Here is a 26200-nt window from a genome sequence, read left to right as displayed (position 1 = left end):
CCAGCCTTGCATGTTCTCTATCTATTTGCATAGTCTGTAAACTGTGGTGGGGAGCATCCTTTTGCACATGGTTTAGAAGGACAAATTGTTCATTCTTTGCAGTTCTCCTTCTGGCACAGCTAGCAATCGTGTGTTAAAACCTTACAGCCCACATTCATTCAAATGTCAAAATTGGAGAATTTGGCCTTAGCTGATCTTTCTTACTCTAAATCTATACGTGTCTGCTTTTTCAGACTTTTCTATTTATATTAAAATTTCGAGGAGACAGGAAGATATTGAATGTGTCAGAGTTCACTGCTAAAAATCGATATTTTGTAGAGGACAAGCCCTTTGTTCAATATACTATGTTTTGAACAAACATTAGCAGAATCATAAAAATTTGCACACTTCTGTTTGTACATGACTTCAGTGTTTTCTTGGAAGGAATGTCTTTTTTTCCTTGAAGGTCTCATTATTTAGTTTGGAAATTTTGTCCTTCACTTGCTAGTGTACTTATCTTTTTGTAATAGGCTGCTTGAAAATAGTGGAACAGTAGTCTCTGAAACTGGTTGAGTTAGTAGGTTTTGATGAAAAATACTGCTTGCTTATACACAGAATTTAATACCGTGTTTAAAAAAATCCCATACAAGATTACTGAAGCAGATGGAGAAATTACAAGAGATGTTCCAACCAACAAGCACATTCTCTAAACTATTTATATAGTTATTGTTAATAGCATTATATTAGTTTGCCATTTCTTACAAAAGTATAAATTTATACTTCATGAACACATGCAAACTTAATGAGTTAGTTAAGGTAATGCTTCAGTTTTCTTGTACAGTTTGATCTACCTGATGGGATTACAGTAAGGTATTTCCTCAGGGGGGTAAAAAGATAAATGCTTTGTTTATCTGTATATAAAAATGTATGTGTGTGAAGGAATATTGTCAATAGATTTAAAATTCAGTGACAGTTTTGCTCTATTTTATACTGCTCTTGTTCAAACTTTGTAGTACGTTTTGTTAAAAATAGGATAGAGGAGGCAAAAAGATCTTCAGACGTGACAATTGCTTAAAGTGGTGTTTTCAGTGATGGAAAAGACAGCAGTTCCCCAAGGAAGGAAAAACAGCCTTACAGTTATTTTATTCTCTATATGTACACATCTGAACAGCTGGAGAGAAGTCTGCTTGAGATGGGAATCATCACTTTTGTTGATGATCATTTTGCCTTTCATTTATCTCTCTGTATTTTTGAAACTGCTGCTAATTTGTCAGTATCTTTGGTATTTTTTCTAATGATTTAGTGTGGAAATACATACGTATATATATTTCTTCAGAAGACAGAAATTAAAAGAACATTCTGGACAAGGTGAAACTAAATTTCAATTGAATGTATACTTCTTAAATATTCAAAAAGATTATTTTGCTTATCATCCCTCTAATGTGAATCTGTGAATGTGACAAAATGTGTATTGCTAGGAGGAGATACTGCCAGCTATTGTATCCTTAACACTTATCCGTGCTGAGTTTCTACTGAAAAAAAATGGAGTCTATGGAAAATATTCTGAAACAGATTTCAAGTATTAGTTCTGAAAAGAATTGTAATCTTATTATTAAATTAAGTTTATTCATTTGGTAGGCTGTTATTAAACTCATGAAAACTCTTTGGTATACAGAATATCATTCCACATGATGAAAACTTGCTGCCTCTTCCTTCTGGTCAGGTGGATATTTTTTGCTTCTTATTGTTGCTTTGTTGTTGTTGTTACAATTGCTCTGATTGTAGTGAAGTTGCACCAGTTTGTCCTTCACAAGAGAGCCTGTATTTGTCTTCAGTCTGTCTAGTTTATGTATGTCCTGCAAAGGGATCTAAGATTGCCAAATTTAAATTTATTTTTCGGAAAATAATAACTATGATGTGAGTTTCAGCTCAACAGAGTAATATTCTCTTAAGGATGCAGAGTTACCTCTATGCTGCTTTCTCTTCCCATCTGTTTCTTATCCTCTATTCGTACTTTTCTGGAACATGTTGTAGATGTACATGAAAGAAGATACGTGTAATATTTCTCTCTGCTACAGATGCACAGCAGTAGCAATCCTTAGATACAGGGCTTTCTGTACAATTACAGTAAACTTGGGTACAGGAGTCGGGTGGGTACAATCGTCACTCTACTGAACTAAATGGCAAATTTATTTTTACTTCAGCAGATAGGAATTTCTCATTGGGCAAAGTTAGATATCTCGATGGAGTCCTATGCTGTTTCCTAGTATTTCGAATAATTCCCAGCCGGCAAACTCTTTGAGCTGCCTCTGAGGGTTGGCAGAGGGTGATTGTAGTGGAAAAGTGAGGATGCGCAACGTGGAGTAACTGGAGACGGGCACTCATCACTTGGAGATAGCTGCTGCCCCGAGCTCTGTGGTAAATCTGTAATGCGTATAGAGAGGGGCAGCCAGCACGAGGGTTGCTTCTGTTGTGAAAACAGTGATGCAACTACGCTCCCTTGTACCCCTTCTGCCGGACACTTGCGCACTGCTTGTGGAGGTGGTTCCCCACGGACGCCTGCTCTGGGGATGCTGTCTGCAGGGAGATGGCTGCAGGAGCATGTTACTCATGCTCTACCACTCGTAGCAGATGTCGTGCTGACTGAGGCATCCTGCTGGAGTTTAAGATTCATCTGTATCTGGGTGAGCAAACGGGGACCAAAAAAGACTTGAAATAAATGGCTCTTTTTTGCCTTTTTTTTTAATTATTATTTTCATAAATGTATGGCTCAAGAAATGACAGATTTTGAAATGTGAAAGTGAGGGGGTTATTTGGCTTTGGTTGCATTTGATATTTGATAAACTAATGAGAAATCATAAGGAATGAGGAATGAAGCAGTTTGGCACAAATGTTTCTAAATAAGCATTGATAAAAGAGGCTAATAGATACAGAGAATTTTGCTGGGCTAACATACATTAAACTGTGGCCATATCAAAACTAAGTTTTTCTGAACTCTTGATGAAAAATTCAATACCTGATTTTAATACTAGTTAGATAGTATTTTGGATATAGATGAGGAGCTTTGGTACCAAAATATTTTGGTGCAAGGTTTCAACATAAGCATTTGTAGTTGAACTTTGGCACCAGTAGGGTGTAAGTGAGTAGCTGCCAGCAGGGCTGATACGCTGAGGAGACAGAGTGGGGCAGGAGGACTTGAGATTGACTCATCTCAGACTTCAGGTTCTGAAATGACACGCTTAATCCCCATGAAAAGGGGACTTGGCAGTGCAGTTTACATACTCCCTCCCAGTAATCTGAAAAGTAGTCATGACATTGGCTCCGGAGGGAGTTGCGTGGCAGCTGTCCCTGTGTGTGTGTGTGTGTGAGAGAGAGAGAAGGTGCTGCAATTAGTGACAATAGAATGTGGAGAGGGAATACAGAGGAAAAGCCTGAATTTTATTAAATTAAATGTTTTCATCAATAGCTAAGCAACAAACCACATGTAACACTGAATTAATTGCAGAAAATATTTGTTCTTCTGCAATGCACTTAATGTGTAAATACTACTAATGACAGTAAAGACCATTCTATGTTACACATAAACATTGATATGAAATAAAGGTATATGAACATTGTATGGCATAATTTTTGTTCATTTGACTTTTGTATTCAGTATTTCTTTTCCTTTTAATTTGGAGTGGAGAAAATAAGCTTGAGGCCCCTTTGAGGCTTTTTGGCTTCTGAAGATATACACCACAGATTGTTGCTGTACGTATTAGATGTGGAAGAGGTTTTGGTTTTTTGTTTCCTCCACTTGGGCTTGCTAACTAGTACATATGTGTTCGTAAGTAACACTTTCCCTGACAGAAGTCCTAAAAATAGTGTAATTCATGACAAAAACTGGCAATGATTTCCATGGTAGGAAAATAGAAATGGCTCATAAGCTAATTTAGCATTAAAAATATATTTTGAGAACTACTACAACTGCTGGTAGTGATGTCATTGCATGTATATTCAAATATTGTACTTTTTTTTTCTGATTTTTAAATACAGAGTTCATTTTGTTAAAGTAATATCTGCACGGCAGGCCATGTATTTTATGATGATTATTTCACTTCCCAGGCTATATAATGCTACCCAAAGGCATGCTGTGCTAACCTAGAAATTCACTGTTTGTCTCGTTGTTTCTGAATAACTAGATGAACTAATAATAACCTGAAAGTATATCAAAAGTGCACTTAGCTTGAGGAAGGGAATAGTGTCTTTATATTTTACTTGGAAAATTTTAATCTGTGAGTTAAATAAGTAGTAGCTAGGATATTTTACAGCAGGAGTTAATGTGAGCTTCTAATGTGCCGAGCGGGTGTACAGCACAGTAGGAGGAAGGCGCTTTACATCTGCTAGCAGTCTTCCCAACGCAATAAAGAAACGGAGTTCTCGTCCTTCAGAGAAAGTGTGTCAAGTCTTTATCTGCGAAAATAGCTCTCCAAATGAGGTTTCTGGAGGTGAGAAATAAATGAGATCAAGTTACTCATTTTGTGTGTGTTCTGAAAGCAGACAGCATTATTTGCACAGCACTAACCTGGGAGCGGAGATGGATGTGGTTTTGTATGACCAGGAGATGTTAACAGATAACGTAAATGAAAAGCCAAGTTAGTTACCGTATTCAGTAAACACCATTGAGTGTTTAAAGCCTAGAGTAGGCTTTGGGATAACATGGCTTGTAGTGGCATAGCGTGGCTTATTTGTATGTTAAGAATTGGCTTAATTTCAGATAATCCCTTCATCAGTACTTGAGAGAAGGAGAACGTAAAGCAGGTGGAACATCAGGGTGTCTCAGTTTCTTCTCTGCCTTCTGGCATTTCCCATCCAGGCCAAAGTCACAACATTACCATCACAACAAAGACTCCCCAGATTTGTGACAAGTGCCATCAATACAAAATGTAAAATCCTTCATACTGTTCTGTGAAAGTACTTGCAGATGTGGAAGAAAGGTTTTTTAGCATATTCCTGAAGTGGTTGCTGTCTGTGGCTGTCTGAAGGATGCATTCCTCTTCACTTGGTCTATTCATTAACAACTTAAAAAAATGTGGCACATCATCTGTTTCCTTGTCGCTTCAAGATAGGCTGGGGGCTGTTGCTTTCCTTCTACAGTTTCTCTTGCCAGTCTTATTTTCCTTCATATTTTTCTGAAACACTTTCTTCTTTTCACTTGAAAACCCCTACTGTAGGAGCTGTCATAAATAATATTTGTATAATAATACAGTATTGATAGATTATTTTGAAATGTAATGCATGTTTGTGATATGCATGAGTGAAATGTATGCCTGGATTTTATTCCATTACTTTGAATTGGGTTGAATATTTACTAGTTGATTTACTCCGTCATTTGTGTAAGAGTTATTGTGTTTTTTTGTTTGTTTGTTTTTAAATATAAAATAAAATCTAGATACCACAGTCTCTTAGGATAACCAGCTCTAAAATTTGTAGTACTTATGGATAGAAACACTTGACACTATCTTGCAGGACTGAATCACTAGTCTTGCCTTGGGACAGGCATCTTTTTAGTGTCTTTTCATGGTGCAGATTAAATTACTATAGAACATACCATCTGGTGTGCTAGGTGGAAATCCTTTCTGAGAGTACCACATACCTTTATATGCTATCCCTTTTAGCTAAAGAAAGAAATTTGATTTGGTTCTTAATTCACACGTAACAAATCTATGTTGGTTGTTCCACGTCTTTTCTTACCTTCACAAAATTAATGTTTAGCAATTGGCTCCATGTCAGTTGATAGCAGAGTTAAGCTGACAGAACTATTAATTTCCTCTTCCTCCCCTATCCCTCATTTTGTAAAGGCAGATATTGGCTACTGTTCCTCTGGGACTCTTCGTCCTCTCTGAGTGTTCTGATTTGACCACTAATTGGTTAGATTTTTTGTCTCCTCAAGCATTTTCTCAAAAGCTGCACAGTAAACTTTGTTATTCTTGATTTGAATATATGTTGCCAAAACGTTCCTTAACTCACTGAAATATTTTTTTAAATATTTCCTCTGACACAGATTCTCTGTTATGTTGTATTTCACATTTCTCATGATCAGCAATAAAAGCAGGAATTAATAACCTTACTGCATTATTAACAGAAACAGCATTAAAAAAATAAAAATCCGTAGCAGTAGTATATAAATTGTCAAGACTGAAAAGGTGTTCCAACAATTCAAGTTCATAACAAGCAGCATGAATGTACGAATTGTTTTGTTGTGGTAGCTGACTTGATTTGATGTATATACAAGTAAAACTGAAAAATTTATTTTAAGCATTCATCACATGCATGAAATATTGTGCTATCCACAGTGCTTTTGTCTGTATTTGCTAAAAGTTGTCGTATAGAGTAAGAATAAATATAATGGAAAGAAAGAAACTCCAGAAAAATGTTTTAGTGGTGTTCTCTTAGAATTTTTTTAAGCCAATTGCAGAAGGTGTGCATTTAATCCTCTTATCATTAAAACAATTAAGTGTGCATTTACCTTTGTGTGTGAGTATTCTCATTCACTGAAACGAGACTGCTTATGCTTAAAACCTTTAGCAAGCCCATATAAAAGAAGAGGGTTTTGTCCCTGGGTAACGAAATAGCACTGATGACTCCATTAGAACAAACATGCATACAGTATCATTTGAATTTATGTCCTTATTGCTTCCATTTTTCAAATTTAAAACATTAAAACAAGGGCAAAGCTATCTCTAGCCTTTAGAGTTAAGCTAAAGAAAAGAAACCTCTCATCGTAATCCTTATTGTTTCAATTATGTTTTTCCATCCTACTAACTAGATAATTCTGAAGACATAAAATGTAACTCATGCAAAGGAGAAGTCAAAAAAACAAACAAACGAAAAAACACACTGGTTCTGTTGTGCCTGCTGTATCATTGTAGTTATAGAGTCATATTTTAAGGATGTCTATTTGCTGTTGCTCTTTGCAATAAGCTTTGTATGCTGCTTCAGTGAGATGTTGCGTGAATCGGTTATCTGTCATACTGCATCTATTACAAGTTGAAAGTCTTGATGTCTTTTATTTATTTTTACCTTTTTTGTAAGACTACTGGGACTCTGTTCTTTAAGATAATCTCAACAGTGCTCATGTTCTTATTGAGTGCCAGTTATGCTTTGAGATTTATTTATTTTTATTATGTACTGAAGAACCATAAATTGTCATCAGGTCTTATCAGAAGAATATGTAGTGTTATACCCTCTAAATAATCTTTTACAATATTTACAAGAGAAACATATAAGCCACCTATAATACTTTTTGGCACCATTCACTGTGAAAGTTTTTGCATTAAATACTTAGTATTGTTTTAAAAGTATGTCACTTGGGGGTAAGTGATATAGCCATATCATCCATGTGCAAATTTATTAATCCAATCCCTATACAATATCTTAACACAGTCTGAATGTGGTAGCAATTTTTATGTGATTTTTCCCTTGTTTCAAGTTATTCTTTTACAATAGTATGGGTCTTGAAGTGTTAGTGGCAAGAGCAGAGCTTGAATAGATTAAACAGATATTTTCTCCTAAGCATTCATACAATTTTCTGTTCTGCTTTCTTACATGCTCTGAAGTTTTTCCTCAACCTGGCCAGAAACACCACATGAGGCCATGTGGTAAGGTAGAGGACCCAACTGCTAAGGTCTTCAGCAGTTTGCTAAAATTGGCTAATGTTCTCTAGTGAATTATGGCTTAATACTTCAATAGTTATTGAAGGAGGTAGGTAAGAGATCGTAGCACTAGTTTGAGAAGGCTTATCTCATACTAAAAATTAACTTTTCATAACTTTTTTTAAAGGGATTCTTCATATTTAAATGTACAGCAAAGATATCTAGAGTCAGATTTCAGTATAATAGTGTTTTTTTCCCTGTGCTGCTGTATGTACCTGTAGGTAGTAACGACTCAGCATCATGATGATTTTTCCCGCACCCTGAGAGGCATTAAGCAGCAGAAGAGGTAGCGGACTCATTTCATACCAATCAATGGATTTCCTTCATAGCACTGAGTAACGCCACTGGCACAAGGAAGAGAGAGCAATCTGGTCTATGTGCCATGCATGCACCACACTACTTTCTGAAAGTACTCCAAGAGATAATGCACAGACAACAATATCACAGTTAGAAACTTTTGAGTCTTTGTTTCACAGTCAGACTTGTAGAAGCATGTTCTCACTTAAGCATTCCAGTTTCCAGCAGTTTGTGGTTAATAGTTTTATCCCATGTTCCTAGCCAGAGCCTTAAATATTTTCCATAGTGATTTTGTTAGTGCATGGCTAATTGTCTGGAAAGAGATTCTTTCATTTGTCGATCCTTGTCTCATTTCTGTTAGGGGGATATGAGGGTCTTGGTCAGGAAACTGCAAGGCAGAGAACAGCACTCTCTTGAAACGGGCTCGTTCCCTTATATTTTAGCACCAACAATCAGAAATTTATACTCCCAGAAAGAGCGACATGGGTGAAAGAAGAGCACCGCTCTTGCCATAAGATTTTAATCCCAGACAATAATGTTCTAAATGGGATACAATTCACAGTGGTACGAAAATGACCACAAAATTATGTAGACTTCTGTTAATCTTGTTACTTTTTCATGGCTATGACAGATGTTCAGTGGGGAAGTAACTTGTCATGCCTTCTGAATTTGAGAGTCAGTGTCATTCTGAAGAGCTCAAATGTCATTGTAAGGAAATAAACAGGAAGATGTACTACAGAGAAGCAATATCGAATGAAAATTGGCTAAGAGGATATAAATGTAATTAGTGAAACACATTTTCATGACTAGTAAAATTAGCACCCATTTATACATGTTATACACTTGAACCCTTGTTGACACCTGAGGCTGGGAAAATAGATCTGCTAATCAAAACATGTAATTATATCCTATGAAGCTGAAGTAACACACTGAATCTTTGCACTTCATGGTGTTAATGATTTGGGAAACTCATTTACCCGATCACCTCAGTTTGTCCTTTCTTGCTGCATTTCTTTTCCCCAAAATAGTAAGGTCAGAGCCATGCTAAAGCGATTAAACATTAGACGTATGGAAGAGTGAACATCACATAGATTATTAGATGGTATTGATATCATTAAAGAAGAAGGTGTTCTCATGAGTGGAAAAATCTCTGGTTGTAAAATAAGCAAAGCAAAATAAATTAAGTATTAGCTTGCTGGAGAATTAGAATTCCTATAGACCTTGAGCATAGTTAGGGAGTTGATAACTTGTAATTTCCCACTGGCATGACCCTTAGCAGCTGTTTTGAGAGTCAATATCTACATTTAATCGAGGACGTTGATGGTCTAACACACACACAAAAAAAGGAGAGGAGGGGAGAAGTATAAATGTTGGGGGGTTGGGCCTATACGGGAGAATTACAGAGAAATAATAGGATATGAAAAATTCTCAGTAAGTTTAATGGTATGATAATAGAATGATTTATTTTGTTTTACAACTCAATTCTAAGGTAGCACTGTGGAGATGTGAGAGATGAATAATTCTAATGTAGAAAAACAACTGATTTTGTCTTCAAATACTAAAGTATGGCACTGTAAGTGAAAGGTATGCTGCCATAGCTATAGATACAGTCCCCTTTCATCCTCTGCTTTGTGGATGCAGTTGGCACAAATTAGAATTGCATGGTGGGGAGGCAAGAAAGGTTGTAGATTATAATTGTGTGATGATTAAAAGGAAGGACCAGAAATGAGCAGATTCACTGTAACATTAGAATCATCTTTAGCTTTAGTTCTTGCAGTTCAGCAGAATCTTCAGGCTAGTTTGATTTTAAAGGTGATTGTAAAAAGGAAAAATGCTTCTGCTGTAGGACAGTTGTAATCCATTTTGATTATGCATCTCTGCTAGGTACCTCTGAATAACCATTCCTAAGTATCCTTTTAATCACCCTGTTTTTGATATATCTACCTGTTCTAGATGAACCAAACAAAAATGAAAATACTAATTTATAGCATCCCTATTTTACCATTCCCCACTTGCATCGTTGGTAGACTCACTGACATTGAATGACAAAACACTCTTTCTTCTTCTACCCTCCCTCCCCCTTTTTAAAGCAAAGATAATTAAAAATTTAAAATGAATAAACATAGTATATGTGGTGGCTATTAACCACAAAGTTCTGTGAAGAACATTGTAGTATAGAAATGCATTTGGTGAACTGGTGCAGTTATATTAGCATATTTACTGTTAAGATGATTCTTAGAAAGCTGGAAACAAGCAGAAAATTCACAGCTTCTAATATTTCAAGGTAAATTAAGTCAGTATCTCACAGTTCTGTTGATATGATTTTCCTCTATGCCATAATTTCATGTAAGGGAGACTGCAGCAATATTTACATACTGTATTTACTGCATGCAAGGTAGGTGCTGTCCTGAATTTCCCACTTATATCTGTTAATCTCGCATTGATAGGTATAGACTCTTGGAACATCATAGATGGTCTGCGAATATACACAATTTAAGTTTTCAAAAATTATACTAAAATTTTTGTCTTCAAATAAAATTAGGTAGTCTAAATAATTTGTCTAAAGAAATAGATGTGATACAATAATATATATTATTGCATTGGATCTGTACCTAAACACATGTACTCTAGCTCACAAATGTTCCATTACTATTAGTTGCTATTGTTCATATGCTAGAATTGTAGTTGTGTTCTCTCTGCGATGGGGTGTATGGCAAATCCAGTGTATAAGTTGTCACAATTACTTGCTCAAAATGTCAATGTGCTATTTCATTACTAAGAAGGTTCCATTTCTCCATTTAATGACTAAGGAGATAGGATTTGAGGGTATGAATTTCAAATGTTGTGGCCCCTTACGCACTCCCTACTCTAAATTGGTGATGTGTTGTGGAGTCTGACTTGAGTCTGTGTGCAATGAGTGGCCTTCCTTGGACGTGCAGAATCCAGGATCAAATCAAGAGAAATTTGGTGAAAACCAGTGGAAGCTGGCTCTAGAATGTGTGGGCATAGAGGAGATGTAGGCCCGCAGTTCTCCTAGAGACTCGTCGCCTGGGTTGAGCAGCTCTTGCCTTTGTGCACCCAAGGGTTGCTCATGTTTAGTAGCATTTAAATGTGATATTTGCTCTCTTTGTTGTGTCAATTTAAGTTATCCAGTCAGTCCAGAACATTTTTCAGCAAGGTTGTTTTTACACAGGATTCCGGTGATGAGAAGAGAGTGCTAATTTTGTAGCTGAAGCACTTGATTTCCTTATAGAGTTAGTAGAGAGTGGTAGATACCTTTGAAGGCTTGCTAGAGGAAGGCTGCTGTGTCATGAGCTCACCCGTTTCAGCGAGGCAGACAGATCTCCCTCCCGACACGGCTCCGCTGTGCCTTTTTCTCCCACTGCCTGCGGAGGACGCGGCTGCTTTCAGGTGTTGGCTGTCCTTGTCTGGAGTTAGGGCATGGTTTAAGTCTCTCAATTAGGTAAACAAAACCCATAATTATTGTTTTCTTTACAATAGTAAACCATAGTTGACCGGTCAAATAGTTGACCAGTATGTAAAGCTTAAAAGGGTTTTGTCAGTGTCAGCTTGTAAAAGGAAAGGTCACAAAGATAAGCTTTGGTATTCTTGTTTCTGAAAAGGCTGTTTCAGCTAGACACTGCTGTTTCACCTCGTATCTTTTGTGAAGTGGAGGTGTTAGAGGAGCTATTTTCCTAATGGTCTCTATATACCAGATGATTATTTAGGGTCTATCTTGTTACTGGAGGAGAGGATTTGATGTGTGGAAGCTTAAATAGTTGCAAATGTTTGTGGTGAAGTGCTAGCAGACTAATGCTAAAGCAGCTGAGCCAAAAAAAAAAAAGACTTCCAGTTGTGAAAGACTAGTTAAAATCTAAAGAACTGTAACCAGTTATGGCACGTATTTGTTCTCTCACCTACTTAGGTGCCTTTTCAGGTACACTAACTCTTACTCCAACTTCTGCAGGTTTTGAGTTGATTGCTTTATTGTATGCCAGCATGGAGTATGGACAGGCAGTATAACAACAACGTAGTTTCTTTTTTTCGAAATTTACTATGAGGAAAACTAGCTATAAACCTGAGGTACGGTTTTTGCATGAACATATAAATTCATTTGGTAAATTTGATTCATATATGGTGTGAAAAAGGAGAACAGGGAAAGTTATTGTGGCTTTGAAGGATTTGCTGAGCTTCTGTCAGCCACTGTCACGTCTAAAGAATTAAACTGTTGCACTTAAAAACAAACAAACAAAACTATATTATTTACATACAGTCCTAGAAACAGAGTTGGAAGAGACATGGTGGCTCAGATCTACAGCAGCTCGTGTGCACTTTCTGTGCTGAGTGCTGTTTATTGCTTGTTTATGGAGTAGGATTTGCAACCATGAGTGAAGTGCTAAATTCCTTGTGCGGTGGACAAAGAAAAGTTTGGTGATCAGAAGGTTTCAAGAGTCACTAAGCTGAGCAAGAACATGCTTAGTAAGTAGAAAAACTTGGGATTTAGGTTTCTGTTTACACCTTATGGCATCAATGGATATATTTGTGCTAAATTATTTTATTTATTTTGAGACTGATCCTCCTCCACCCAAGGGTGCCATCCTTTGGATATTTCTCTGACCTATTCTTGGAAGTGTTTGGTGACACATACTACAAATTTCTTGATAGTCTGTTTCACTTGTTAATAGTTGTCTTGTTAGAAAATATTTTGGATCATTCAATACCAATCTGTCTTGCAAAAAATTAGTCATTTATTATTTCTTCTACTGTTAATGGATGTGCTGAGTGATTAATCAGTAAAACAACATTTTTTTCTAATTTAGTCAGCTTCTCCAGACACCTTAATAAAATCTAAACATTTTAATATTCATGTCACTTTCTTCTGGATCTTTCAAATTATCTGCACTGCCATACTTCAAATTTGATATATATATTTATTCTTCAACTGAAACCTTTTTATTCTTGGTGTGTTCCACACAAGCATTTGCTAATACTTCCAACACTACTTTCTTTGCAGTGTTACTTAATGTTTAATTTGTGGTTTTACCTTTATGCCTTTATCTGTTCTGTAAGTACACATGCCTGACATTACTTTCCTTAACATAACTGTGCATTAGATCTTTTCTGCCCTGCTTTCTAATCTAGGATTTGTTTTTATTGAATTTCATCTTATCTCAGACCATATATCCAATTTGTTGTTTTCTTTTAAGGAATATTACATATGTTATAAGGGAAGATTGTTGGGAGGGAAAGGGTTATAGCTTAGGAGTTATCACAAAATGCTTCTCTTGCTCTTTCCCTCTTTTGTTGGTGTCCCGAATGGCAGCTGTAGTAGCCACAATACCGAGTTAGCTATGGAACCTACACTGCTTACTTTCAGGAGTCTCACAATGATACCAAAGTTTCAGTGACACATGACTGGTAGAAGGGTGAAATCTTTGCATTTTCAGTGACTAGCCGAGCTTATGGCAGACATTCACACCATCACTGGGATGACTTCTTAACAGTCAGTGTTTTTGTTCCCACTGGCGTAGCTCTGAGTGCGCAGTGGTTTCAAACATTGGGACTTCATTTGTTTAGTGCCTACCTAAGCTACCATAGAGGCAAAAGTTCTTTTGTGGAGTATTGGGCCTTACTACTTTCTCCACACTCTACCTTGTGTACCTCAATATTGCGTTTAGCTTTCTTATACAACCTTTTTAGCAGACTATCGAGTTTAGAAGTACCCCTTCTAAGGCTAGATTTAGATGCATTAAGCTGTCTTATGTCGTGGGGATGAGCAGTGTGCCTCAGTTTCTCATTTATAAAAGTAACTGTGTATGCTCTAAGGAAATTGTTTGAATCTTAAACAAATTCATAAGAATGTTTGGTTTTATAAGAAATAGGTTCTCTGGTTTGGATGAGCTCTATCTGATTTAAAATCAAAAAATGAAAACAAAACAATTTCAGAGACAAAAAATACTCTTATGGCTTATTCAGTTTAACTATCCTGGCTGTCACTAAGCCCCCAAAGCCTTTGCAGCAGACTCTACAATGGGAGTAACATTCTGACTTTTTTCTTAACTATTCCCTCCGCTATCCAACCTAGAGCTAATATAAGTGTCCTAAAAATGAGAATTTAAGTCAAATATGATGTTGGATTTCTTCTATGCTCTCAGTGATTTGACTGTAGTTGTATTTTTGTGCTTTCAGAAACATGGTAAGAAAATTCAGCAGAGTTCTTTGTCAGTCATTGTAATCTTTGCAAGTATTGTTATCAGAAAGAGCAACTACATATTATTCGGTGTCTTTTAGGTCAGTGTTTGTTATCTTTATAATTTTCCCCTTTACCATTAACTCCCTGGGAATAGATTTTCTTCTGGGTTAATAATGTCTAATTGTGCATCTCCTGATATCCTACCAAGCTTGCCATCTCCTATAAATTGGCATGATATGGACACTGATAAGATAATGAATTTGGATTGCATTCACAATTTTATTTTCTAAATGGGTATGTTAGACAAAAACTGGTGAAAAAAGAATGAAGTAACTTTGGCTTAGTATTCAAAACAAGGCATGTTGAAAATAGACTTGTGAATCTGTAATGTACTAAATAAAACAATATCAAAAACTGTGCTAAGAATTTTTACAATATGATGCCAGATTTCATAAAGGCAATGCTAAATTTCTGCAAAGACCAAGGACTGAGAACTATGTTCTGTGTCTACTCATTTAGAATAGATAGTACTCCCAGTGGTAGAAGAAGAGACAGTTCCATGAAATAGCTGGTTGAATATATGTCTTTCTGCCTATAACAGATATTTAGCAGCTTATTCTAGTGAAAAACACTTTTGTGTACTAAAAACAAACCACCACCACCAACAACAAAAGTACACAAAGGGGAGAATGTTATTGCTAAGCTAATAAAAGAGAAAACTACTTAGCATCTGGTTCTTTCCTATAAAGCTGAAAAATGCAAAATTTTCATTTACGTGTACTTGTTTTTTTGTTGTTGCTTTTATTTTGATGGTCTTTATATTCTACAAACCCTCCTAGTCAGTCAAACTGAAATAATAATAGTTTCTTGGAGTCAATCAGACGTACAAGGGTTGGTCCTATTTGATTGCAGCGATCATCCAAATCTTTCAGTAAGGCCAGCCACCATCAGTTTCCCCTAGATTTGAAACTTCTGGGAATAACCTGTTGCATTATGAACTCTGAGCATCGTCTGCATTGAGTTCACAAGTTTCAAATTGTTAATGCGATGACATGGCCCAGTGAAGTGCCTGCATTTGCCTTTGAAAATAGCAAAAAGCTCATGTCCATATGCTGTTTCTCAAGTAATATTTTTTTACAAGCTGGTTGAGGATATAGGGCATAAATGAAACTTAGAATTCTCTCTTTATGGTTTCCTTTACCTGGGACCTTAAGGATCCTAACAGGAAAAAAGCTGCCTTAAGAGGGTGCTGGGAAGTGTTGCTAAGATGCAGCAGTCCTTTGTGTACTTCTTATTTCAGTTTTGTCTGTCAGAAAAGCAGCCTACAGTGTTATGAAACAACATGAGGCCAGCTATTCCCAGGTGCTTATCGATATGTTTGTATGCTGTGATCCTCTCTCTGACTTTTCCTGCACCTTTGCTGTTGCCTCTAGTTCGCTTTCTAACCTCTCCTGCTAGGGTTGGCAAGGAGACAGTGTTTTAAGGTAGCCTGATGCCTCCTGTTTGTATCCTAAGGATTTTTCTCCACTTTGTTCCTTTTCATATGGCAAAAATATGATGAATAACAGTTGAAAACTTTGTCATAAGTTCATTTAAGGTCTGTTTTCAAGTGTTTTCTGTTAACCTCAACTGGTACAGAAAGTATTCTGCACTTCTAAAATTCAGGTGACTACTTGCTTGTTTTCTTGCTTCCTGTGTAACCTAGACTAGAATTTTCTTCATTCTGGTCCCTTTAAAGCAGAAGTTGATTCAGATTAACACTGGAGCTGCTTTTCAGGTCTCCTGTCCTGTAGCAAGCCACATATAGGATCAAATAGCACTCTTTTTGATCAACTAAAATATTTGGAGATAGGCTGTCTGTGTACTGTCGTGTGGCATTTCCATGATAATAACTGTGAAAAAATAAATGGGTAGATTTATACTTCTTTATCAATCCTGTCATGACTTGTCATTGTAAGTGAGCGTTCTTTTGGGTGGTATAGTCGATAACGCAATTAATGCTAAAAGGTAAATTTGGCATAATTCCAATTATGGCCACGTGAAATGATATTTCACAACTATCATTTACAGTGTTTATAGAGGGTAAGCTGCTTTGAAGTTCTTAATGCCAAGATTTATAAGAAAAGGTTTTAGTATGTACCGATCTTTCACTATGTACCCCAATAGTAATGTCATCGTTTGGGGTGTGCATGTGTAACAGAGGCCAGAGTTTTGTTGGGAATGTTTTGTGGGGAATTTGACAGTTCTGTGTAATAGCACTGTCTTCTGCTATGGTTTAGATGGCTTTTATCTATCCACTAGAGGCTATTCCAGGATAAATTGACAGCCTGCGCTGTATCTTTTTACTCAATCACTTCTATGTGCAGAGTGCCAGTAGTATTTTCAGAATAGCACTTATGATAAGGAAAAAGTAGGCATAAATGGCCTGCTGAGAATTTATTGATACTCCTAGTTCTGTTGATCAGAAGCCTTGCCAACACAGCAACTCAACTGCCTGCTTAGTGAACAGGTAGAGCCTTTGCTGATCAGAGTATTTCTCCTCCTCAGAGATAAAAATAAGAGTTGGTGACTTGAGGATAGAAAGAACAGGAGCTAAGACAGCTTGTCATTGCTGAGTCTTGTCTTGACAGCTGCCTTAGCAGAATGCATTTGATAAACTGTGATTGACAAAATACTTGAAAACTGCAGCTTAAAACTGATTTCATGGAGCACGTGAAGACAGGATAAAGTAGGAACAGCCCTATGAGCACCCAGAGCTGTCAACATGCACATAACTTCTTTTAAATTTGAAAAACAGAGAACTGTGGGGAAGCCTAGGCTGTCCTAATGTAATTATCAAGATCATTACTGTAATTGAGCCTTCATTTGAAGCTAGGACATTATGCAGTATTTTGTGCACATTTATTGTACAAAATATAATGTAATTTAATGCAGTGGTAGAGAAGGGGTTAAAAAACAAACAGCTACTAATTGTTCTGAACTTTTAGAACGCATACGTAAATTTTTAAGTTTTGTCGTCCAGTTTAATACTAAAAAAATAAATAAAAGTACAGCAGTGGACTGCATTTCAATGACTTGTCTTTCTGGTCTGAGAACAATTTGAAGTTGCTCATTTCTGCAAATGAAACTCAGAATTCTCCAAGAGTGAAACCAACCCTTCTAATGCATCTTCTGCACAAATGGAGGCACTCAGAGGGCTCTATTCCTAAATGGGTTGTCTTTTCTGTTCCAAATCAATATCATCTCTTTAATTGTCTACATAAAATGCTGTTTGTTGTTCCACAAGGTTATGGAAATTCATGACACTGATTCTGTATAAGTGTTGGGGTGATTTTCTAAGTACATGTGTATACATTCAGTTGCAAAGGTAAGACCTACAGAACACTGCTGGTGTTCCCAACTGCAGAGTGCTGTAGCAGCGAGCAGGAGAGCACAGTAACCTCTTTTGCTGTGTAGATTGCAGTCATTAGACTGCAGTACCATCCGATGCATTTGTTGGTGTTCATGCTATCTCACATTTGCATTTAAAATCCTGTGAAGGAAAGATGAGATAGAGGAAAACAAATGATGCTTTTTTGCTCTTCAGCTAAGCTTCTATTCAAACTATGACTTTGAGAGAAAGAACACTGAGCAAAACTGCCTATGTATTCTTTACAAAGCAGCCTATGTCTGTTCCATCTCTATCGGACTTCAAAAGGACATATTCCTGAGGTTTTAATGAAAACATAAATCAAGTGGGAATAACTAAAAATATACTGAAAATGAAAAGGAAACTAGGTCACCCACCACGTGAATCAGTATTTGTAGTTTAAATAGAATGTATTGCAGTCTTTTTCACATCATAAATACCCTCCTGGTACATGCAGAAAGTATTTTCTATGTTTATTTACTCTAAAATGTTATCCCTTTTGAGTCATTCTGTCTTAATGCTTTCTAACAGTGCACAGCATGAGCTTGTACTGTGTTTATGTATGTCTGTCTTACCCAGGCAGTTCTTCTGCCTCTTATATAAACTGCTCGGTTTGTAGAAACTGGGCAGAGTCCTTAAGGCTAGATTCTGTCTTTCTCGAAATGGATGAGTATATCTACCACCAGCATATGTTGTATGCAGAGGGAGGCATCTATCGTGATGTGTAAGGTAAACAGAAGTTGGTGCACAGAAGAGCTGAACTGGTCTGTTTTTATAAGTGTGCTGCAGTCTCCCGCTGCACTTTGTTTTTCCATCCACGCAACAAACTGCATTTTTTTTGTTGTTTTTTTAAAAATGAGCTGGAGAAAAAAGATGTGGAGCACGCTGACAGTTTTCTATATGCCAGGGGTTATCCAGGGTAGTGAAGACAAAGACAGACAGGAAAACATTTCAGGAAGAATCTCATGATACTGAGTGACTGGGAGAGGAAACAGCAGGTGAAATACATAATTGATGAGGAAATGCGATGGACCCTGAATTGTCTGTTATTCAGGCAAGCTGTGTTAATGCTGGAGCAAACAATCTTAAGAAAGGACATCCATTCAATATTACAGTAATGTTTCTTACAACAAACAAAAGAAGCTAGTATAAAGTTTACGAACAAAGTTCAAAGAACAAAACAGAAAACGTCATTACTGCCGTTGTATAAAGATGGGGGCTGTCTGTACCTCGAATGAATATGTTCAATTCTTCCCCCTCTGTAGGAAGAAGGGCATAGTAAAACTGCAGAAGGTACGAGTGGGTGGCATGAGTTACCCAAAGTATGGCACAGCTTCCTTGTTAGGGACATATTAATAGTTTAATAGTCTTTAGTGTAAAAAACAGTGATCGGTAACATTTGAAATCTTCGCATTGGTGAGTGACATAGAGCATGTCAATAAGGAATGATTGTTTTCTGCTCTTTTCCCATATGGGAGCTGCAACATAACATTCAAGTAGCAAATGCAGATCCGATATGAACTGAACTTATAACGTTCGGGCAAGTTGTTGGACTCTTTGTGTCTGGACTTTGTAGATGCTGACAATTTGCAATTTACTTGTTCCAAGAGTGAACTGAGAAAACAAACAACCAGGGCTGTTGGATAAAGAATTTAGGAAATCTGAAAGACAAACTCCTGCAGTTACAGGGAATATACCGAAGGATTATCATTACACATTTACATTACTCTAGTTTTAGGCTCTTCCTTAGGCTAGAGATGTGATAAAAGATCATTGACCTCACTTGCTACAGGTTGTACTTATGTTTTTTGTCAAAGGGTCCTGAGAATAAATTCATTTCAGAGCTATCTGATCTCATTATAGAGGCTGAAGAGATAATTGATAAAATTTGAGGTTAAATTCTTTTCTTTAGTGATTTTTCCCAAACAAGTAATACAGTAGACTGGTGAGCTGGTCTCCTTTTCCTTTCATGAATTGTGATAAATTAGAATTTACCAACTACATTACTTGAAAACTGTAATTCGTTTTTTTGTTGTTGTTTTTTTTTTTTTTTGATAATAGAATTCACTGCAGAAAGAGGTGGGTGAGGCTCATCAAGTCAACTAACTTGACTTAACAATTTAAAAACAAACAGTGTAATTCTTAACAAAGAACATAACTATATAATGAGAACGTCAGGTGCTGAGTGATATGTTAGTTTCTATTTCAGTAAGCTCTTGTTTTGGAAGGCATTATTGCTAAAACACTGGTCTCAGTCACCACCTCCCTCAGAGCTCAGGTGTATTGGTTCTTGCTTTTGTTTGTTCTTTTTAGGATTCTTTATATTTTTAGGAAGCTTCTTGATTTTGAATAAGCAATGGACATGTTCAAGGCATGCAAGATGTTTAAGGGCTTATGCAATATTCAAATCATTGGAAAAAAAAAAAAAAAAAGCCCAGCGTGTCAGGAGGACTGACATGGTGACTCTTTAGTCCCTCTTACCTCTTCTGCTCACGTACTGGGTTTGCACTGTTTTTTTTGACATAATGAATGTTTTGTTGGTTTGGTTTGTTTGTTTTGGAGGAGAGGTGGGAGGATCCAACACACAACATGTGGTTATAATGATATAGCACCATCAGAACTGCATGCTTTTACTGGAAAACTTACTTTCCATTGTTTTAAGAATTCTTTAAGATGTTATTTCACGGATGTCACAGTACTCCATTCTGCTGACATTAGCTCATGGGCTAAAAGCTAGTGCAGTATTATCAAGAGCAGCTAACTTTGTTTTTCTTCATTTACTCACAAATGAAGTAACAAAAGTAGTATTTGGCATATAATTTTTACTGTAGCATTTTGGTTGACTTGTTCTTTCTGTACACTTTCAAGCTGAAAAAGTACAGGATATCAATATCAAAATTTAATTCTTTTAAAGCCTCCTATGTACAGTTTGTACTTCGGCATTTTTAGTGTGCTGCCAAATGTGATGAGGAACAGAAGTAGGTGCTTTAATTGAATTGTTGATTGATTGTAGCATAATACCTACAGTCCCCTCTTAAATTTCAACTTTGTACCTGTCCTCTTTTGTTGTAAAGCTTGATTAATGTGAAGATTGTCACCATATTTATATAAAGGCTTTTTTTTTTTTAGTGATTGTTTTGTTTTGAAAGAGCTGGATTTGAAAAAAAGTTGTACAAACTTTCACCAAGAGCTGTTTTATACTTGAGTAATTAAATCCTCCCCCATTAGCCTAATAATTTAGATAACGGTCTTTGTAGGATTAAGTCCTTTGTCTAAAAATATATTTACTGGAACAGAGGCGGAACTAATAGTGATATGTTACTTGGGAGAAATTGTTGCATGGAAAAGGTATTAAAGAAAGGGAAGGCAACCTTACAGTAATTCTACTTGTTATTTGATACTTTCCTTAGTTTTTAATAAATTATTCTTGTGAGAACTGTGGCTTATTGTTTTATAAATTATGGGGATATTGACTCATAGTTGACTCATTGACCCTTAAGGAGATACTAGCCTGTTGCCAACAGCCTGAAGTGGCAGTGTTCAATCAACCCTCACTTTAAAATAAAGCAAAACAAAATCTGAAGGAAACAGCATAAGGAAGGAAAAACTGTGAAGCTTCACTTGCAAAGGTTTTCTTTTGATGCAAGTCAATGACCATGTTTAATAAAGACAATTACAGATTTTTTCATTTTTATTTTTATTTAGACAGTATCGTTTAACTGTTCAGAGGCATTTGAGAAGATTAGTCCAAATTAACACTGATTTTGTGCCATGATTTTGAAGTGGTATTGTGAAATTGATTGAAACCCCCCCGTGCAGATGTCTTTGTTTGGACTTGAGAGGCCTTTATTTAATTCCCTTTGGAAATAAGACAAGAAACCATTTAATTTTACTCAACTTCTAGTTTTGGTATACTTTAGGTTCCTAAGTGTAGACACACTTTACTTCCACACAGAGAAATCAATATATCTATGTGGTTTTCTAAATGCTGATCTGAATTATGCATGTCCTCGTGATTCTAAGGGTACTACAGCATCATAATGCTTTTGTTAGTCCATAGGAAATGAATATTTGTCATTTTAAGTCCTGTGCAATTGTTTCTTGTGTAGCTAATTGCTTATTTGATCCTGTATAGGAGATACAGACAATGCACTTGGAAAATCCAGCTCCTGGCATAGTAGATTTGTTAATGGCAATGTTTAGTAATATTTAGGACATGATAAATACCTATGTGAAACAAATATTCTTCTAACTCCAATTTTGTAAGCTTACCTTTTGTAGAAGCCTATGGTATATTTGGTGTTGAATTCACTGAACTATAATAAGCTTTCAAACAAACTTGAACCAATATTGGACCATTTTCCTTTGTAGTGTTTGTCATTCTTGCGTGACTTTTTGTTGTTAACGTATTTAAGAGTATACTTGCAAAGGCAAAATATATTGTGGGTGAGAAGATTTTGGCTGGAGAGCAGGTGGTATAGTATGCACGTACAGCTTTTTCAGGTTTTATTGGCTTGGTGATATGCTTTACAGGAGAGAAAAATCAACACAACTCTTGTAAAAGATCAAACAATATCAAATATAAAATGTGTAATAGAACATAATAGAGAAATAGCAGGTAATTCTGTCAAGACTATATAAGAAATGAAAAACTGCATGACCAGTTCATATTCTATGGAACAATTCATATTGTAATACTTTTGTGCATGGTTTTTGTATTACTGTCTTCTAATTTCTCCATAATCGTTATTTGCCTCCAGAAATAGTATGCATGTAGGTTAAGAGTACAATACTTTTTTGTCTGTTCAGTATGCTTGATCTCAAATATTGGGGAAGAATGTGATGCATAAACAAAAATGAAAAAGGTTATTTGAGAAAAATGTGGAGTTTCAACCTGCCCAGTACTGAGTGTGTTTTGTCAGTTGTTACAGGTTTTGTCCTCTTCCTTGAAGCACATAAAGATCAGTAATGTTGAGCAAATAGCAATGAAAGTGTACTGAGGCACTAACAGGGCAGCAACTTGCACTTGTTACAAGTGCTCGCTAGGCAGGAAATGAAGGACAGTGGCAAAGGATCGCAGCCATGTCGGTGTGACGGAAATGGAGCCAGTTCCCTACTGGATCGATTCGTCTGTGGGACTACTGGGCAGGGGGGGAGGCAGCCTGAAAAATCAAGGGTTTTAGTAAGAATTTTTTAATGCTTCCAAAGAGCTATTTATAAAAAAAAAATAAAAATAAACCAGCTCTCTATTGTTTATTACCAATAAAAATTGGATTGTGCTATTTGCAAGAGGGGCAATGCAAACAGAACATAGGAGGACACTCAGGCTCTGATCGTATTTGGAGTTCCACAGTAATTTTCAAGACAAATGCCAACAAAGAGACTTAAGTATTACAGGTGGGAAAAGGAAGCCTTATAAAATTAAAAAAAAAAAAAAAAAAGAAGACTTTGTAATTAATTTAAAAAATTATCATTAAAAATTTTATAAATTTAAAATGTCATAAATAATGTGTTGCTATCTTAAAGGTAGACCATATGGTATGTTTAGGAAGCCAAACTTCTAGTGATATCTGTTGGGAAATGTTAAAAAGTGGAATTCCAGAATGCCTGACTAGACTAGTAAGGGAGAAAATAGTGCGTCATTGGGAGCATCCATCATGCTAGGAGTGTGATGGGGAAAACTCCTAACAAGAGAATAAATGAGGGGGGAAGAAGAAGAGAGAGGAGGAGTGCTTGTTTCTGGGTAGGAACAGTTACTCCTGACCGTTACAGCAGCTCAAGAGAGGAGCAGAGAACCAGCAGGGCCCTGGCTGAAAACACGCTGTTGGGCACTGAGCCTCACGCTGTACGTGAGGTGTGTGCTGTGCTGGGGGACCGGGGCTGTGCCACTGTGGGGTCCTGGCAAGCACAGGCACCTCTGTGCTGCCGGTCGCATGGCACAGAGACAGGGAGGCGATGGAAGCGGGAGGTGGTAGTGCCTGGCTTCGTCAGCACTGCCGTGGCACCGCAAGGAGGCTCGCAGTAGGCCTCGTCAGTGAGCCTGGCCAGGGGAGGCCTGTTGGGGTGTGAGGGAAGTGAGGTGGGTGCTAGAAACGAACCAGTGGTGGACACAGAGGAGTAGTTTCTGCAGAGGGTTGTTTAAGGGGAGGAGAAGAAAATTGTGAATGCTGTGTGGGAGACAAGCGGCTCGTCTAGGCATCGTGTATGTTGCAGGAGACCGATTTTGGCATTCCAGTATTTGTTTTCTTGTTTTTCAAAAAGTTTTGCAATTATTTAAAATTAGCTGTGTCAACATTGATTTTGAACTTGAACTGAGATGAAATACACTGAGCTGAAAACCATTATTCTTCTTTGAAAGCAAGGTATGGAAAGCAGATTTCTTTGAGTCAGTTACTGTAGGAGCAAGTGGACCTCTGGACATGGGGGATTTGTGTTTTAGAGGAAACAAAACAGTAAATTCACAGGTGTTTTACTTCTTCCAGATGTGAAGTGCCGTGTATAATAGGGCATAAAATTAACTTAATGATCTAAAGATTTACTTACAAAAGCATTTTTTTTCCCCAACTTGACAGGGGTGGATATTGTAGGTCATAGTATACGTCTGATGATTGCAAAATCCTTTACTATCCCTTTGAGATTTTTTATAAAAGACTGTGCTGAATCTGAATAATAGCCTAATAAATAGATTAGTTAGAACAATAGTCCTCTTGAGGATGTTTGATTCTGAGTGTAGCTGCTAGAGATAACCCTAAATGCAATTAGGCTTAACTCCCTGTGAGTGTCAGAGCAGGGTAATACCCATGGAGACTTCCCTTCAGATGACACTAAAAGTATCTCAACATTTAAATAATTCTTTCCTTTGGGCATTGGTAGCAAACTTTTTTTTTTTAAAATTATTATTGGAGAAACAGAGCTTGGAAACTTATTTTTGTGACATTAGTTTTAGATGTTTCACATCAAAAAGAGGGATGATGGCTCAGCTTCCTTGGGGGAACAGTTGTCATCCTCATCTGTGCTCTTTGTAATTGTAAGGATCAAATATCCCAAGGTGGCCACAGATAGGGAAGGAGAGAAAATAACAGACTCAGTAACATACACAAGCTTCTAAAGAGCATTGTGATAAAATGTCAGTCAACATTCTGTTGATGGATTAATTCTGTTTTTTTTTTCTCTTGAAACAGAAATGAAAGCAAAACTGTTGAAATGAAAATCAAGACATTAAAGACTTCAAAAAAATGCATATTGTAGGGCATAATGTAGCAGAAACTGTAGAACTAAAAACCACTAAAATTGTTTAATTTTATGTACCACAGAAGAGGGGAGCTTGAATCTATTCTGTGCTTTCCTTTTTGATACATTCCTACATATATATCTGTTTACTTAAAATACAAAACATAAAAAATAAAATTTAAATATAAAAAATATGAAAGTATTCAGTATAACATTTGGTGGAAAATTCCTGGTAACACCAAAATGAAGAAATTTGTAATGAATTGTTTTGATAGTTACCAAAGTTTTTATATCAAGTCATTGTACTCTGCACTTTGTGTATCTCTGGTTCACTTCTTTGTAGTATTATTTTTCAGTTAAGAGATCCTGAAAATCTCTTACTTTCCTTCTTTGCTGTTAAATCAAAAGTCTGTGCTATCAAATGTTAAGCTGAGCTAATGAGACATGAGCCAAAACACCTGAAAATGATTTACAATCACACCACATAAAACTTTCATTTCACGTGTGGCAAGGAGGCATTTAGACAGGTTAGTAAACTATCTGGTTTTTATTGTTAGTAAAGGTGTAACTTGTCCTTTAAAATTACAATTTACCATGAAAGCCAGCAATGTAAAACTGAGATCCAGAATTCTTTCACAAGATTTCTGTGTAGTCAGGTTAGGTCAGAAACATTTATGCTCCTCAAAAATAGCTAATGTGTTGTCTTAATCTTTTACATGTGAAGTGTTACTTCTGTTTTTCAGGCATCTGTTTTTACAGCTTTGTGTCAAGATATTGTGTTTGTTGTTGTTGTTTTGTGTTTTTTTTTCTCCTTCCAAGTAGTAAATTACTGTGATATACAGAACATGTTTTCAGTGCTGATTCTAGTGATTCCTGGGTGCAAGATTAAATTATTATCCTATTAATTAAGCATTTGGACCTGTGATGCACCAAGTAAAATCATTTCCCAATGAAGCCTTAAAGGCAGCAAGAAATGAGAATTGAACTGACCATACATTAATTATTAGGCTTCTTGCCATACTGGTTGGTATAAGGAAATTCATGTAAATATATAAAAATAGGTTTTATGTCTCCTATTTACTACCTCTGGAAACTATTAGTTTTTATTTTGAAATTCAGTGGTATTTTTCAATGCATTTTCTGCTTTTCAAATGTAAGAGGACCTCATAATTGCTTCATTTTCAAAATCCAGGTTAATTCAAACTAACTGTACACTAGAAAGCTTCTGTTTTGTTTTGTTTTTTTAGCCCAAATGAAAGGTGATTAAAAGTTAAGTATTATTTTTCTTACATATGTTAAAATCTGGCTTCCTAAAACTGGGGAGTTCTTATGAGACAATGAAAAAAGTTTGCTGACCTTGCTGCATTGCAGTTTCACTGGTTCGTGTCTGGTTGTAAT

At 36.5% G+C, this 26200-nt stretch overlaps 1 protein-coding gene and 1 long non-coding RNA gene across 48 annotated transcripts in view; one reads left to right on the top strand and one right to left on the bottom strand.

Annotated features, from left to right (window-relative positions):
• The window catches only part of LOC310881741, a 488814-nt gene that overhangs the window by 98408 nt on the left and 364206 nt on the right, over positions 1–26200 (bottom strand). The window lies entirely within an intron of this gene.
• TENM2 (teneurin transmembrane protein 2) overlaps positions 1–26200 on the top strand; it is a 1465234-nt gene that overhangs the window by 1141982 nt on the left and 297052 nt on the right. Inside the window, exon 1 of one of the 47 annotated variants that reach the window (XM_083799347.1) lies at positions 19962–25329. The exons of the other annotated variants lie outside the window; for them this stretch is intronic. The gene's annotated coding sequence lies outside the window, so the exon portion shown is untranslated. Of the gene's footprint in view, positions 1–19961; positions 25330–26200 lie in introns of those variants that run through there. 47 annotated transcript variants of the gene reach the window in all.

The sequence above is a fragment of the Anser anser genome (assembly GCF_964211835.1).
Source record: "Anser anser genome assembly, chromosome: 14".
Lineage (NCBI taxonomy): Eukaryota > Metazoa > Chordata > Aves > Anseriformes > Anatidae > Anser > Anser anser.
This window is presented reverse-complemented; position numbering and strand designations above follow the sequence as displayed.